The sequence below is a fragment of the Hyperoodon ampullatus genome (genome assembly GCF_949752795.1).
Source record: "Hyperoodon ampullatus genome assembly, chromosome: 6".
Taxonomy (NCBI): Eukaryota; Metazoa; Chordata; class Mammalia; order Artiodactyla; family Ziphiidae; genus Hyperoodon; species Hyperoodon ampullatus.
The window spans coordinates 38166395-38182017 of record NC_136919.1 but is presented as its reverse complement, the minus strand read 5'-3'; the positions used below and the strand labels follow the sequence as shown (position 1 = coordinate 38182017).

The window sequence follows — 15623 nt, the reverse complement described above, 5'->3', positions numbered from 1 at the left end:
TATACAAATTAATAGGCTTGTATATATTCAGTATTTTTACATATATAGTTTTGTTTTAAGGAGTTGACTCGTGACCGTGTGGCAGGCAAGTCAGGGCAGGACTCTGGGCTGGAGACACAGGGAAGAGCTGATGTCCCAAGGCCATTGGAGGAACAGTTCCCTCTTTCTAGGGAACCTCATTTTTCTCTCCAGTCCTTCAACTGATGGACGAGGCCCACCCACGCCGCGGCATTGACAATCTCCTTTACGCAAAATGGACCAATTTCAGTGTTAATCTCTGCTGAAAAATACCTTCCTGGCCACATCTGGAATAATGTTTGTGGTTGCCAGGGCCCCACGCAGTGCGCACATGAGATTAACCATCCCCGTGGCGATGATGACACTTTATTTTCTCCCTTGACTATTGTCACTACTATTCCAATTAAAATGGCAGTGCCATGAGGGCAGGGCATTTCCTTTTTTGCCAGTACTGAGCGTCCGCGGTCTGGTGCCTAGCATAGGCTAAATACACGGCATTTTTGTGAACAGAAGCCGGGATTCCGGCTGTCATATTTAATGAGGAATTATAGTCTTCTTATTGGGGGGGGGGCGTCACGGTACGTCAAGGGCGGGAGTCGAACCCGCCACCCCAGGCCCCGAGAGCTCTCCTCGGGTCCCCACTTCGGGCCGGTGGGGGTGGCCGGGGGCAGCCGAAGACGTGCGTGCGTGCGTGCGTGCGTGCGTGCGTGAGTGAGAGCGGGCGAGTCCACGGGGTGGGCCGCGCGCGCCGTGAGTGGTTCGCCCCGGGCCCCGGCTCACTGTGCTCGCCTCACGCCGGCCCGAGTTCGCAGCAGCGCTGGAGGCCCCGGGCCTGTGACCACAGAGAGGGAGCCGGGGGCCGGACGGGAGCGCGGCGGCGGCGGCTGAGGCCCAGGCCAGGCCCCCTCCCCCTCAGCCGCCCGCCCGCCCGTTTGCCCCGCCCCCGCCGGCGGCGCCGCACCCCTCCCCCAACCGCCAGACTAGCACGGTGAGGGGGCGGCGCGCCAAGACATGGGGGAGAAGCTGGAGCTGAGGCTGGAGTCGCTCGTGGGGGCCGAGCCCGCCGTCTGCCTGTGGCCGCTGCAGGTCTACGTAAGTGCCACCCGTCCCCTCCTCCCGGACCCCCGCCCCTCTTCCCCCACGGCGCGCGCTGAGCCCACCGAGAAACGGAGCGACTCGAGTCGCCAGACCTTCTTTGGAGCCCCCCTTCCCGCCCCGCCGTGGTTCTCCGCGGCCATTTCCAGCCCCCGCGCGCAGGGTGGGCAGAGGGGAGCCGGCGCCGGCCGGGGGCGCAGACTCGGCCGCGGGGACCCCGCGCTTCCGAGGGGCGCCCGAGCCGGTCTGCGGTTGGCTCTGCAGGGCTGGGGACCCCGGTCCCCCCGGGCCTGGACTGCCGGCGGGCTTGCACTTCTGTACTTTAGGATCTGACATGTAGGGTTCTTTTTCCTGGTAGTTTATTCTTAGCGCTGTCAACGTGCTTAGGTTTTTTTTATTTTTGAAGGCACCCTTTCCTCCCCCTCCCCAGTTTTTTGTGTTTCTGTTTTGTTTTGTTTTAGTTAGGCATTTTGTCCTTCTGATCTTGAGTGGGTGGGCTGGCAGGACACTTGGAGAGGAGGCGTTCTGTCCCCGATCTTGAGTGGCCTTTGGAAAATGACACGCCAAAGGGAAATTTACACAGAAGTCCGGTGATTCCAGAAATGCAGGGTGTCCGGCCAGGTGGGTGCCCGGCCTCTCGTCCCCTTGTAGGGGCGTGGTGCGCGTGTAGCTTGTCTCAGGGTTTATGCTTGGGCCCAGCAGCCCACCTTCCGGAGGGAAAGCGCAGCGGGCGCCTTGGGCCGGCGCCTTTGGGGCGCCCTTTCGTGCGCTCAGCTTGCGGGGGACCGGCCTCCAGGCGACCCGGCGGGGAAGCCCGCGCGACCCGCCCCTCGCGCGGGCTCCGTGTGTGTCAATTTTGTGGAAACTGTGTCGCGGCCGGAGTCGGGGTCGGGACGCTGGGACCGCCTGGGAGCCGATGTTGACTCCGAGCCCCGATTCTCCGCAGTTATCTGAGGTCCGAGGGTTTCCAGCCCTTCACTGCGCACTGGCGCTTTCTATTTTTGCCCTTCTTGTGCCTGGAGGCGCGGCTGAGCCTGGGCTCTGGCTTTTCCGGTTGGGTAACTCTGGGTGGCCCGGGTGGGCGGCCTGAGCAGCAGTGGGCAGGGCGGGGAGACATGCCAGGGGAGGGAAACTGAAAGTGGGGAGAACCTTCAGAACTCCAGCTGATCCACTTGCCTCGCCTCCCCACCCCTCTTACTGCACTTGTCATGCAGGGGATGGCTGGCCGGCACATTTTTCAAAATGTAATAATTTGTGTATCCTTAGTAGCCGTGAAGCACAGTTCACTTGTAGTGCACAGTTGTAGGAGTTTTGATCGCCATCAGGCGGCAGAGCAATCCTGTCATCCCATTTGCTGCCCTTTGGCGCCAGGGTGCCTCTAGCCTCTTGGCCACTTATCTGCTCTCTGTCCCTAAGGTTTTGGCTTTTCCAGAAAGTCATATAAACGGAACAACAGCATGTAGCTTTTTGATTCTGGCTGCTTTGGCTCAGCAAAACCTATGCGAGATTCCTCCCGGGTTTTTTTTGTTGTTGTTGTTGTTGTTGTTTTAAATATTTATTTAGTTAGTTATTTACTTGGCTGTGCCGGGTCTTAGTTGCGGCACATGGGATCTTCATTGCCGCGTGCAGTATGTTTTAGTTGCGGCGTGGGGGATCTAGTTCCCTGAGCAGGGATGGACCCCGGGCCCCCTGCATTGGGAGTGTGGAGTCTTAGCCACTGGACCACCAGGGAAGTCCGTCATCCCTGTTGTTGCGGGTATGAGAAGCCACTCCTTTTTCTGGCTGTGTTGTATTCCATTTTCCGTTTGTCCATTCGCCTGCGGGTGGCAGGACTTGTGGGATGTTTCCAGTTTTGAGGGGATCAGGAATAAAGTTGCTGTAAACATCCCAGGGCAGGTTTCCATGTGAACTCGGGTTTTTACGTCACTTGAGAAAATACTCAGGAGTGGGACTGGGGTCTGTGCTAAGTGTATGTTTAACAACCCTTCTGCATCTTAGAAACTGGTATTTTTGAATATTGGAAGAGTTTAGAAATCCACTGTGACCCAGCACCCAGGCACTTGAAACGAAGTTGAAAGTTCATCTGGAGGTGGTCACGTTGTCCCCGTCACTGTCTTTTATTCGAGGCAGAGCAAGGCCACAGATTTGTAACCCTTGTAAGGAAGGCCTCGTGTGTCCAGGCCCTGGCAGGACCTGGCTTTCTAGTGGTGGGCGGTTCTGAAGTGGAGAGCGTCTTTCCCTTGCTGGCCAGACCTCGCTTGGCAGGGTGCGGGGTGTGCTGCCTGCCTGGCCGGGCGCTCTTTGTGCCGGTCAGCAGCCCGTTCCTGGTGTGTCTGTCCTACTACCAGGCAGGCGCTCAGGGGCCCTAGTGAAGTGCTCAGCGAGCCGCAGCCTTCCTAAAGCTTTGCGGGTAATGTTTGCTACCCTTCCATTTCCCTGCTGAGGAATTTTGCTTTCTCATGGGAAGTGAGGGGGCAGTACTTTATAAGAGTTCATATTTTGTGATGACTCGATGCTGAATACATTAAGAAAATGGGCTCCTTCCAGAAGCTTAACTTCTCAGAAGGTCAGATTACGCATGTGACTGCACACGTTTGAAATGAGTGAGCTTGTTTGTTCATTGATTCATTCATTCTGCAAGCACCTCCTGGATATTTACAGTGAGTGTTCCGGGGGCGTGGAGGACAGTAGACAGTATTCTTTTTTTTTTTTTTGATTTTTGAATTTTACTTTATTTTTTTATACAGCATGTTCTTATTAGTCATCAATTTTATACACATCAGTGTATACATGTCAATCCGACTCGCCCAGTTCAGCACACCACCATCCCCACCCCACCCCCCGCGGCTTTCCTCCCTTGGTGTCCATACGTTTGTTCTCTACATCTGTGTCTCAACTTCTGCCCTGCAAACTGGTTCATCTGTTTGAGGCAGCTTTGTACTTCCCGCTTCCAGGGGCTCTCGTGTGGGCGCTGCGAAGCGGGGTTTTAGATGGTTCAAGGTGGAGGGTGGGCACTAGAACCGGTGCCCAGTGCCCGGGTGTGCGTGCGCTAGATGGGGCGTGCAGCCTAGGACTCCTGCCGGCTCGGTGACCCCGGCCCAGTGCCTTAAGGCTCCTAGGTCTCAGTGTTCTCATCTGTAGCATGGGCTGAACAGGACTCACTCTCTCTGGAGGTTACAAGGTCGCACTGTGTTAATGCTTGTAGACCCTACAATGTAGAACACTTAGGACAGTTTGGAGCATCGTTAATTGTTCCACAGATGTTACCTGGTCTGTTGAACGACTTTGCCTGGTACACGCCAAAGCGATTAGGAAATTGGTATATCCCAGCTTCATTTCCTTTCCATTAAAACAGGGCTCAGGAAAAAAAAATTTGTTTTTCAGTAGTCGTATCATATAGTGGAAAGAGCACCAGTGTGAAGGCAGCTTAGGGTTTGAATTCCAGGGCTTATGCTGTCTGTGGCCTGGGCAGGTTACTTTTGAACTGCAATCCCCACACTTGTAAAATGACATTAAAAACCACTCTTTCTGTGGGTTCTTAGAATTAATTAAGCAGGTTATGTGTGTAAAGTAGCCTGGCACTTGAGTGAGTTGTCAGAACCAAGGGCTGCTGGAGACGATGCTTCTGCCCTAGGTAATCTCCCCTTCTACTGGGCGGCAGGTAAACACAAGCACAGTAGTCAGTGCTGTGGAAGAAGTGAGTTCTGGTGCTACAGAGCACAGAATCTTTTTTTTTAATTTAATTATTATTTTATATTGGAGGTTAGTTGATGTACAATATTGTGTTAGTTTCAGGTGTACAGTAAAGTGATTCCGTTATACATATATCCATTCTTTTTCAGGTTCTTCTCCCGTACAGTTTGTCCCAGGCTATGGAGTAGAGTTCCCTGTGCTATGCAGTAGGTCCTTGTTGATTATCTATTTTATATATAGAGTCGTGTGTCTATGTTAATGCCAAACTCCTAATGTATCCCTCCCCCCCACCTTTCCCCTTTGCAGAGCACAGAATCTTGGAAGGGAAAGTTCAGGGTAGGCTTCTTGGTGGAGGTGCCATCCTTTCTAAGGATATGTAGAAGCTCCTGGGGTGGCAGGAGGGAGCAGTGTGTGTCAAAGTTTGAGAAATATAAGAAAATCTGGCAAAACTAAGGTATAGGACTAGAACTCAGGGTTTGGGAAAGAAATGAGAGTTGATACTGGAAACCTAGTGGGGCCCAACAGAACGGGGCCTTGTTTGTCCTGTCAGAAGTTTAGATGTTTATCCTGAAGGCTGTGGGAAACCCTAAAGAACAGTGAGATGGACTTCTGGTTTAGAGACTCACTCGGACCTCCATGTGCAAGGCACTTGATTGGGTGCAGGGTGAATTGTAATCTAAGGGTCCCACTTAAGTTATAAAAGGTGGGACTGGGTTTTGCAGATCTGAGAGAGAATGGGTGGGGCCTGGTGACCAGTTAGAAAAGGGAGGGCAGCAAGCGTGGGTGACAGTTTACAGCTGCATCTTTTTGAGAGATACAGAGCACAGTAGGAAGGTATTGGGGGTGGCGAGAGGATCTTACTTCATCTTCAGTGCTTTAGAGGGGCCTGGTAGACAGGTCTGTTCCCAAGGTTCAGATCTGGGCTTTTGGGGAGGAGAGGTGTTTGAAGGCATGGGAGAGACTTAGGTTACCCACAAAAAGATCCAAAGAATCATAGGTCTGAGGGCTTTTTAAGTGGGTATACTGAGGAAGTTTATAAGCTGAAAGAAAGCAGCCAGCAGAGAAAGGGTGTGAAGATCTAGGAGAGGAAATGATTGTTCATTTGTTTTCAAAAAGCTGAATACTTATCGTGTGCCTGGCCCTTTTCTAGGATCTGGGGTTCTCACCATGTGTTACCTCTTCTGCAAGGACAGTTCAACTCATCCCCTGGTGAAGAGAAGTCAGATTATTCTTTGCATCCCATTCAGGTTTAAGAACTGTTCTGTACCTCTGAAGGGACTTTACTTAACCAGAGTAACAAGTTAGAAATCAAAAGAAATTAGAGCTGGAAGGGACCTTAAAAGCCACTGTACTTAATTTTGCCTAATATTTTACATTGATTGTAAGAAAAATGCAGAGCCCATTCTCTTCAGAATTCCTTCACTGAACTTTCTTTATGACTTTCATCCAGTGGGTCTAGCTTGTAAATTTTGGCCTCCTCCTAAATTTGCTTCTTCATCCACATTACACTTTGCCCCGACTATGGCAGAAACTCCTGGGTGGTTTCACGGCCCCTGGGTTCAGTTCCTCTAAGTTCATCTGCCTACTCGGGTTAAGTCATCTTCTAACATAAAAAGATGTGCTTAAAATAATGCTGCTAATGGCTTGCCCACACAGATTTAGTGCATACTAGCCGCCCAGCGTGTGCTCTGCAGGGAGGCGTGTAGTCTGAACTGTGCTTTGCCAAGCCTCCTGGGGCTCTCTGCCCTGAGGAAGGGGAGCTTTTTGTGATCACTCCCTTGATCTAGTCGGTCCTTCAGCAGCGGGGCGCCTTTTTCTAATCAGCGGAGGCACCCTTACTCAGCCAGTGGTAGCCCCAGGCCTCATCACCTGTGGGATACAAGCCATGCTCTCTCCCAGGCTTGCTTGGGCCAACATCTCTATTTTTATTTCTGTCTCTTCTCACACTTGGACCCCTGGTCTTTAGTCATCCCCACCTGCACTATTTACAATGCCCAGCAGGTGTCAGGCTTGAGTGTCTTTGCACAGGTGCTCCCTGTGCAGTTAATGCACCTCCTACTCCCAACTCTGCATAGCCTCGTCTTTCTAGACTGTACTTCAGGGTTATCATGAAGCCGTCACTTAGATATAACTTTTGGCCTCCATAGGCACTTCTGTGCTTAAAGGTTATGGTTCTTTATCTCATGTGATTGAAATTTTGAGTTTATAGATCTTCCTCCTTAATGAGGCTTTAAGGACAGGAGTCATTTCTAATCCTTAGCACAGAGCAGATGCTTTTTAGTGGTGATAAAATGTATGGTTTAAATGACTCATTTTACAATAATTTTGCTTTAGCTTCTGATAGAAATAAAGTTTCCAGATGTTGTGTTCCTGCAATAAGAAATAAAGATGTGACCTTCCAGTTGTGTAAAGCTCATCAATGCTGTGTAAGTGCATCGGGTGCGCTAAGGAACGTGGAGCTAATTGGGCTAGTTGTGAGAGAGAGAGACTTAACTGTTAACAAAGGTAAGCCTTCATTGTGTCCTGCCAACATTTGATAGTTGCTTTTGGGCAAACTAAAGCCATAAAATTTTAAACTGTTCCTCGCCATTAAAGGGATTGAATATTTGGCCACTTTGGTGCACCTGTGTCTTGCGAATTGTCCAATTGGAGATGGAGGTTTAGAAAGTGAGTTTCAGTCTTGTTTAAGTCTCTTCCCATCAGACTGGTCTCATGATTTCCTACACACCATGTTACTTCCTGTCTACCTTTCCTTGGTGTTGTTCATGCCTGGATTGTCTCCTGTACCTGCTCAAACCCTGGTCCATTCTCATTTGTACCATGGAAGTTTGTCATGCCGGATACTGTCAGAACTAATTTTACTTAAGTTTGTGTTAAGGTGCAAAGCACACGTTTTGTATATTATCTGTTTTTTGTGTTTGTTTATATTTTTATGGTTTCTCTTCAAGAAATATTATGAGTAGGGAAATAACAAGATGTAAAGAGAAAAAAAGTCATCGTTCTCTTTTAAGTTGTTAGAACATCTACCTGCAATCATAATGCACTGTGGTATGTGTTAAAATAGGAAATATATGTCATGTCCCATAGGAGCAGGAAAGTCAGTGGTGTTAGTGAGGGTGTGTCATGGAAGTAATCACAAAGCAGGTGACTGCTGGTTGGGGTCCTGAAACATTAGTGTGTGTTCCCTGTGTCCAGTAGTGGTCTGGAGGGGTCAGGAAGCGTGCCTTTCAATTTGAGGGAACGGAGGGTTTGAGGTCCTCTCTATTCTATTGCTCTAGTATAGTATACTGCATAGCAGCTCATAAAATACTGTGTTTATAGTTGATATTTAAATTGCTGATTGATCATCAAGATTGGGATGTATCATTGGAAATGAAAATAGGAAGAGTCTTATGCTTTTTAGGTTTTTCCTTTTTTTCCGATGTCTCAGAAGGCTCTTTGACGGGGGACTTTTTATTCTCCCATACAATTCCATGAATACTTATACCCTGGCACTTATTTTAATGGCATTTTCAATTTATAAATGTCTCTGAAACACGTACTGTAAACTATTTGAGGGTAATGACCATGGCCATTGATGACACATCTTAAATGTGCATCGTGTTAATGTTTGAGTGTCAAGTGGTCTACCATCAGTGCTTCCTTCTTTCACCCAGTTTTCTTCCTCATTTCCTTCTCCAAATTTGTCTCATTTTTCTACTCTCCCTTTTGCTTCTCTATTCTTGCTTTCTCTTTCCCATTGCATGTGTCATTCTTCTTCTTCTTCTTCTTCTCCTTCTGACTTCATTATTATGGCCAACCAAAACCTTTTCCAGGATTGTCTCTATCTTCCTTTCCTCTTCATTGCCATCCGCAAACTCTTAGAGAATATTCTTGCTTGACTCCCTTACTTCCTAGCATACCCATGTACTGCCTGATCACTTTAGAACATTGAAAAGGGTTGGAATTTTTAAAAATAGGTAATTATAATCAGTCTTCTTTCACCTCTGGCATAAGACTCTTCTTCCTCAATCTGACCATTCTTAAATCTAGAAGTACTCCAGCTCATTGGTCTCCCTTACCCCCATGTTTAGGCCAAAGAACTTGTGAAACCTTAGCCCTGTTTAATACTTGAATTTATCAAAACATAAGAGGGCTAATTCTGCCTAAGGGCACCAAAGAAGAATAAAGATGCCACAAATAAACGTTTAGTCCAGATTTATAATGGACTCTTAAGTGCCTAGTTGAGTGCTAACTGTTAACTCACTTGAACAACAGTGAGGTCATGACACAAACTAACATGTTAATTGTATAGACACTTCACTTAACCATTCCTCAATGTAGCTGATAAACTTCATCCAGTTAGCTTAAATAACATGAACGATGAATTTCCCTGTGTATATAAATTGGGAGTTGCTAAAGTTTTCTTTTTCCCTTTGTACAACTACTGACTGCCAGCTCGCTTGGTCAGTGCAATAGAAAATGATGACTAAGAAACACATTGTCTCAATATCAGTGGACATAATGTCCTAGTAGTCTATAAAAATCTCAGAATTCTTAATCTAAAAGGTAGGTCTGCCAATCTTATATCCTTTTCCTTTGTTAATATAAATATCCAATCTATGAAGGTCTCAGTTTCCTTACTTAGAATATGAGGTGGATAGATTTGCTAATATCTAGGGACCTTTCCAATTTTAATATTCCCTAGTTATAAGGGCTGAGCCAAATACAATGGCTCCCTTATTCATTAACCTCGCTCATGATGAAAGTTATCAGCAAGTTCTACTTGTAAGAGATCAAACATTCATATCCATGTATATTGTAGCACATTGACTTTTACAGAACTCAAAGTAAGGTCACTGTGGTATACTTTACAATTTTTCTTTTCCCTAGGAAGGAAATGTAGATCCCTAGGAAGGGATTTCTTTCTCTGCCTTTCAGTAATGTAAGCCTTTTATTATCTCTTGGATCCTAAAAATGGGTAGGGTTTTGGCAGGTGGAGCTTAGGACAGACATTCCAGGTGACAGGGACAACACGAGAAAGGGCAGAAGGAAGAATGGATTTTCAGAAGGACTTGATATCTTACATGATGAGAGCAGCGTTTCACAATCTCTGTCCTGCAGAACACTGGTTTTAGATGATGTTAATGTAGTTACAAGACAGAAGCATTTGGGAAGAACTGTACTCTACATCCCGACATGAAATTCAAGTTTCACTTTGTTTCATTACATACTCTGAAAAGTTTTGGAGGAAGGAATTGATTTATTTTTGTTTAATTCAGTCTTACTCACAGTTAGTTGACAAACCTATATTCAGCTGATGGGACTGTATTTTGTGAAAGGCCAATCGGAGAAATGGTGAGATGGAGCTTGGGATATTTCTCTGTTGGGACAGGCATGTGATTATTTTTCTTATAATTCTTTACTGTTTGTCCTAACAATTGTTACTTTGCAGGAGTCAGTTTTTTTGTTTTTTTGTTTTTTTACATCTTTATTGGAGTATAATTGCTTTACAGTGTTGTGTTAGTTTCTGCTTTATAACAAAGTGAATCAGCTATATGCATACATATATCCCCAGGATTCAGTTTTAAGCCCTCTGTTTTTACCTGAGTTATTGGGACTCTTAGAAAGCTCAACAATCCTGGAGTCTTCATCTCTGATGTAGTTTCCAGAAGCTCCTGGCACTTACCACTATTTCCTCTTGATTCTTTTCCTCCGACTTCAGACTTCTTACGATTATGAGCTGATGGTTTTCTCAGCCTCTAGTGTCAAAACCAGCTACCTCACTCATCTTCATTGTCTCAGTTACAAGGTGCAATATTTCCCGTGTTTATATGTGTCAAAATATAAGTCAGGGATTGATACATAGCATATGCGTAATAAAAATTGTATTTCTTTTTTTTTCTTTGTTCAAAGGTATCCAAACACTGGCCAAGTTCTTAAATTGAAAGTCGAGTGATCTAACTTATTCAGCTCATCCAACCATCAATATTGAATATTTGTCTTTTTTCTTACACATATTTCTTGTATTCCAATTGTGACATTCTAGAGCACAGTGAGTACATTTATAACTTATTACTGCATTACTACCTTGGCTATTCCTTGACCAAAATTTACTTCATACAACTGACAGCCTAATTAACCTACTAGAGTTTTTTTTAATGTACGCATACATTAAAAAAAAACTCTAGTAGGTTAACTGCATTGCTAATAACTGAATTTTTACATCTCTATGCACCCATGTATCCAACACCAGATCAAGATATTATAAAATATTTCTAACACCCTACACGGTTCTCTGTTACTTCTTTCTGTTCCATACTCTCCCAGGGCAACACCTAAGCTGACCTCTATCACCATATATGACATACATGGAAACACACAGTGTGTATTCTTTGGTATCTGGCCTCTGGTTACATATCATTATATCAGTAGTTTATTCTTTTATTGTGTTTTCCTGATTTTTTAAACCTAGACATTCATACAGTGTCAAAGTACCACTGAGTTCTTCATATTTTTATGGTGACCTCCATCTTCAGGGGCTTCCCACAGTCTTCCATGTGTCTTTCCACCTACTTTCTCTTCCGTCTAATTATGTTTCATTTAACCAACCTCAGCCAGCCTTCCCCCATATTCCCCAACACGTAGCACTCCTGTGTTCAGCCAGTTTTGTCCCCTATTCCATAAGGCCTTTGTGCCATTCCTGACACTGTGCCTGTTCCCTGCCCGGAAGGCCTGTTCCCTACCCTCTATATACTTGTTCAAGACTCAGTTTAAATGCTACCTGTTCTGAGAAGTCTTCTCAGAAGAAGCCAGTACTTTTTGGAATCCTTCTTTAATGAAATCCCATAGCAAGTGTAATCTGTCCTCCCTGATCTGGTAATTAATTATCCATTGTTCCTATCATATAGTGTTTGTTTTCCTTGTGTGCTGTTATTATTTATTGAAGCAGATTACGGTGACTTGAACCAGGAACTGGGTCATTTTCCTCTTCATTTTAGTGCAAGTTTCTGTGATATGAAGTTAAACTCTTTTTCCCTCACTTCCCATTCACCCTCAGCAGTTGCTAAACATGAAGTACAAGTGAAACTTATTGGTTAACAGGTTTTTGTGGTCCTTGGTTCTGGTCCCTAGGTCTAAGCTGCACTTCTGTAGTGCTAATTTGACTGATTTCTTATTGTCACATAACTCAGGAATTAACTACATCATTACAAATTTAGATACATATAAGATAGTATAAAAAAAACCCAGCGGATATCAAAAGTTTTGGCCTGGAGGAGAGTGTTGTATGAGTCCTAATTTGGTGGGGCTCACACTTAATGATCGAGCCTTCCAATATTCCACTGTAAGTAAGAAAGAGGTATGCAAATATATGGTTAATATTTAACAGTGTTGATAAAAAAGAGAAGAGAGAAAGGGACGACAGATACTTTGAGGGCCTTTTGGAATTCATGAACAATTATGATTGGATGGGGAAAAAGAAGAACCGAGGGCTAACCTCCCACAAGTGAAGTCAGGAAAGAGAGAAGGGCTCATCTGGTATGCAGGTAGAGAGGTTTGACCTACAGAATCTTAGAAAACCTTAACAATCTGAGCAGCGTTGGCAAGAGGCAAACTAAAGGGCTAACAAAAGTCTGCAAAAGTCTCACACAAAGAACTCTGGCATGGTGTTCATCATCTAGCTAATCCTAACATGCAGACATTGATGAGAGTAAAGTCAGGTCTTTACCAGAGTGGTTTTCTTATTTGGGCAACTGGGTCAAATGAAGAAAGGCAGGTGTAGGCTGCCAGAGTAATAAATAAGGAGAGGAAAAACAAAAAGAACGAGACATATCATTCATCAGTGATTTCCCCCCAGTATTCTTAGCCTCCACCTTATCTCCATCTTACTGCTAACACAGGAACTAGACCGAACAGTGAGGTAAAAGGTCTCTACAGAAACTGAGGTAATATAGAAAATAAAAAAATAAAACATAAAATTGTAAATTTTCTTCCTAGGGGTAATTGAGATGATAGTTCAATAATAACATAAAGTCAGGTGAAGTCTAAAGAAATTTTAGAAAAGCTGGATAAAGTAAGAAAACATCTGTTCGCTGGCATCTGAATGTTAGAGAGACACCAAGACATGTGGGCCAAGTTCTGGAGAGAAGGGAAACACAGACGCAAGCTTGACATTTGGTGCAGCTTTTCTCCTTTGGGCATTTGCTGATTCAAATCTTACAGCCTAGGAACTGAAAAGCCAAGGAGTTCAAAAGACTAACCACAGAAGCCAATGGGCAACAGCTCAAGCTAAAGGCAACAACTAATGGAATGACAAGCTAAGTGTATCTTTAGTCTCACAGGGCTGCGGGAACCATTACATTTAAAGCCTAACAAATACAAGGGTAGTTGGGAATAGGGAGAATCCAAACTTTCACATGGTAATCCCAAAGGGCAACACCCGTAGAGGAAGGACAAGACAGAAATAGACCAACCTTCACACAGACTGAAAAACGGCTTTGAATGAGCTCAAACTGAGAATCGACTAAGGTTACCAGTCCCTATAGTAACTGTCTGCCATGGGCCAAAGTAAATCTTTTCAAGAGAAAGATAACAACATCCAGAATGTGGAGGTATCTTTATAGTTTCCTAAAATAAGTTAAGCCCAATTTTAGTATAAAAAATAATTGGACATAACCAGGAAAAAGACTAAATGATCAAAAGTTTAAAAAAAGAAGAAAGAAAGAAAAAAGACAACATAAATAGACACAGGAGGACAAGAGTTAGCAGGCCTTGGTTAAAAAAAAAAAAACAAAACTACTATGGTTAAACAAAGAAAATAGACACATGGCAAATAAGCATATGAAAAGATGCTACACATTCCATGTTATCAGTGAATTTTGAATTAGAACAATAATGAGATACCACTACACACCTATTTAAATGGCTAAAATCCCAAAACTGAAATACCGAAGTTGGTGATGATGCAGAACAATTGGAATTCTTATTTGTGGCTAGCGGGATACTTGGCAGTTTCTTACAAAATAAACATACTTTTACCATACAGTGATCTAGTAATCCTGCTCTTTGGTATTTACCCATAGGAGCTGAAAAGTTATGAAAAGTTATGAAAATAAGAGCCTTTACAGTGAGAAAATTCTATGATTCTATGGTTTTTCAACTCATTAATTTGTGTAGTTCATCCATTTTACTCAATGTATACACTTAAGTATATTGTTCCTTGAAATGGCCATTCAAAGTTGTTTCCTGTGCCACACACTATGAATGTTAGGGTTGGTCCTGTGTAAATCTTACCCCCATCGAATTAGTATTATCCCTAAACAAGCAACTTTCTTCCATAAGGAAACAAAAAAGAGGTTCAGAAATGTCCAAACTAAGTTTTTATAAAACTGTGTTATCAAATCTTATTTATCAAGAAACTTCAAACATAGCAGTATGAGTTCCCATATACCCTTTACTCAGCTTCCCCAAATGTTAACATTTTATATTACTAGAGTAAAATTATTGAAAGCAGAAAGTTTACATTGTCACAATGCTACTAATGATTTATAGAGTCGTATTCAAATATTGCCTATTGTCTTGTGGTCCAGATTCAAATCTAGGATCCCTTATTGCATTTGCTTGTCATATCTCCCCATTCTTCTCTAATCTAGGATAGTTCCTCAGTCTTTTTTTGTCTGTTATGACCTTGAACTAATGGAAAATCTTAGCCAGTCATTTTGTAGAATTTTTCTCAAATAGGGTTTGTTTGATATTTTCTCATGGTTAGACTGAGGATATGTATTTCTTGACAAGAACACTTCAGGAGAGATATTATGCCATTTTCAGTACATAGTAGAGATACAAACAAATCTGTATGTCTCACTACTGGGGATGCTAACTTTGATGACTTAGTTATAATGATAGCTGCAAAATCACTATTTTTCCCTTTGTAATTATTTGAGATTGTTCAAATATTCTGCTTGTTTAATTTTCCCATACTAATTTTAGCATCCATCAATAATTTTTGACTCCACCAATTACTGTGGTGTTTGATGATTGTTCATTTTCTATTCCCATCATTCCCTCTACATTTATTAACTATAATTTGAGTATAAGAAAGAGCTGTTCTTCTCCTTCATTTATGTATTTATCTGGTTATTTGTTTATATATATACATACATCAGTGTGAACTTGTGGATATTTATTTTATTCTACGGGTTAAAATTTTATTACTATCATTAATAGTTTTGTTTCTCAAAGTGTTCCATATTTGGTCACTGGTACTCCTTCCAGCTGTCTCCTATATTTTTTCCTACATGGCCATACAATTTTTGGAGTAATATCTTACTTTCTGACACCACAAAATGCTCCAGACCCATCTTTTACTTTCCTCTGTCTCAGCCTTGAATCAGTCATTTCTCCATGGAGTTCTTGTTCCTTGCATTAATAATGGTATTCAGAAACCAGAATCTTGGTATGAGGTGGATTTATCACTATCCAAGCTACCTCATTGTGTTTTCAGCAGAGAGAGCTAAAAATATATATACGAATACATAAAAATATACAAGTATCTCTATTTTCATATTATCTATCTGGGTGTGTGTGTATACACACACACGTGTGCACACACACATTATCTATCATCTGTCTATCTACATATATATATAACTTCAATTTGATATATGAATTCAAATTGATACCTTGATTCCAATCCAACACCACAGGGTTTATTCTAGCCTCCCTTACCCTTTCCTTATTTGTAACTCTTTTCTTTAACAATTAGAAACCTGATTCTCATTATTTGCAGTCTATTTATTCATTTGCTCAATTCTGGAAGACACATAAAATATTTAAAA

At 43.5% G+C, this 15623-nt stretch overlaps 1 pseudogene across 1 annotated transcript in view; it reads left to right on the top strand.

The window, feature by feature from the left end:
* Positions 1-3645: 3645 nt before the first annotated feature.
* LOC307054806 (3-hydroxyisobutyrate dehydrogenase, mitochondrial-like) overlaps positions 3646-15623 on the top strand; it is a 28452-nt pseudogene continuing 16474 nt past the window's right edge. Inside the window, exons 1-2 of the transcript in view lie at positions 3646-3679; positions 4068-4200. The product of the transcript in view is annotated as a 3-hydroxyisobutyrate dehydrogenase, mitochondrial-like (transcript). The remainder of the gene's footprint in view (positions 3680-4067; positions 4201-15623) is intronic.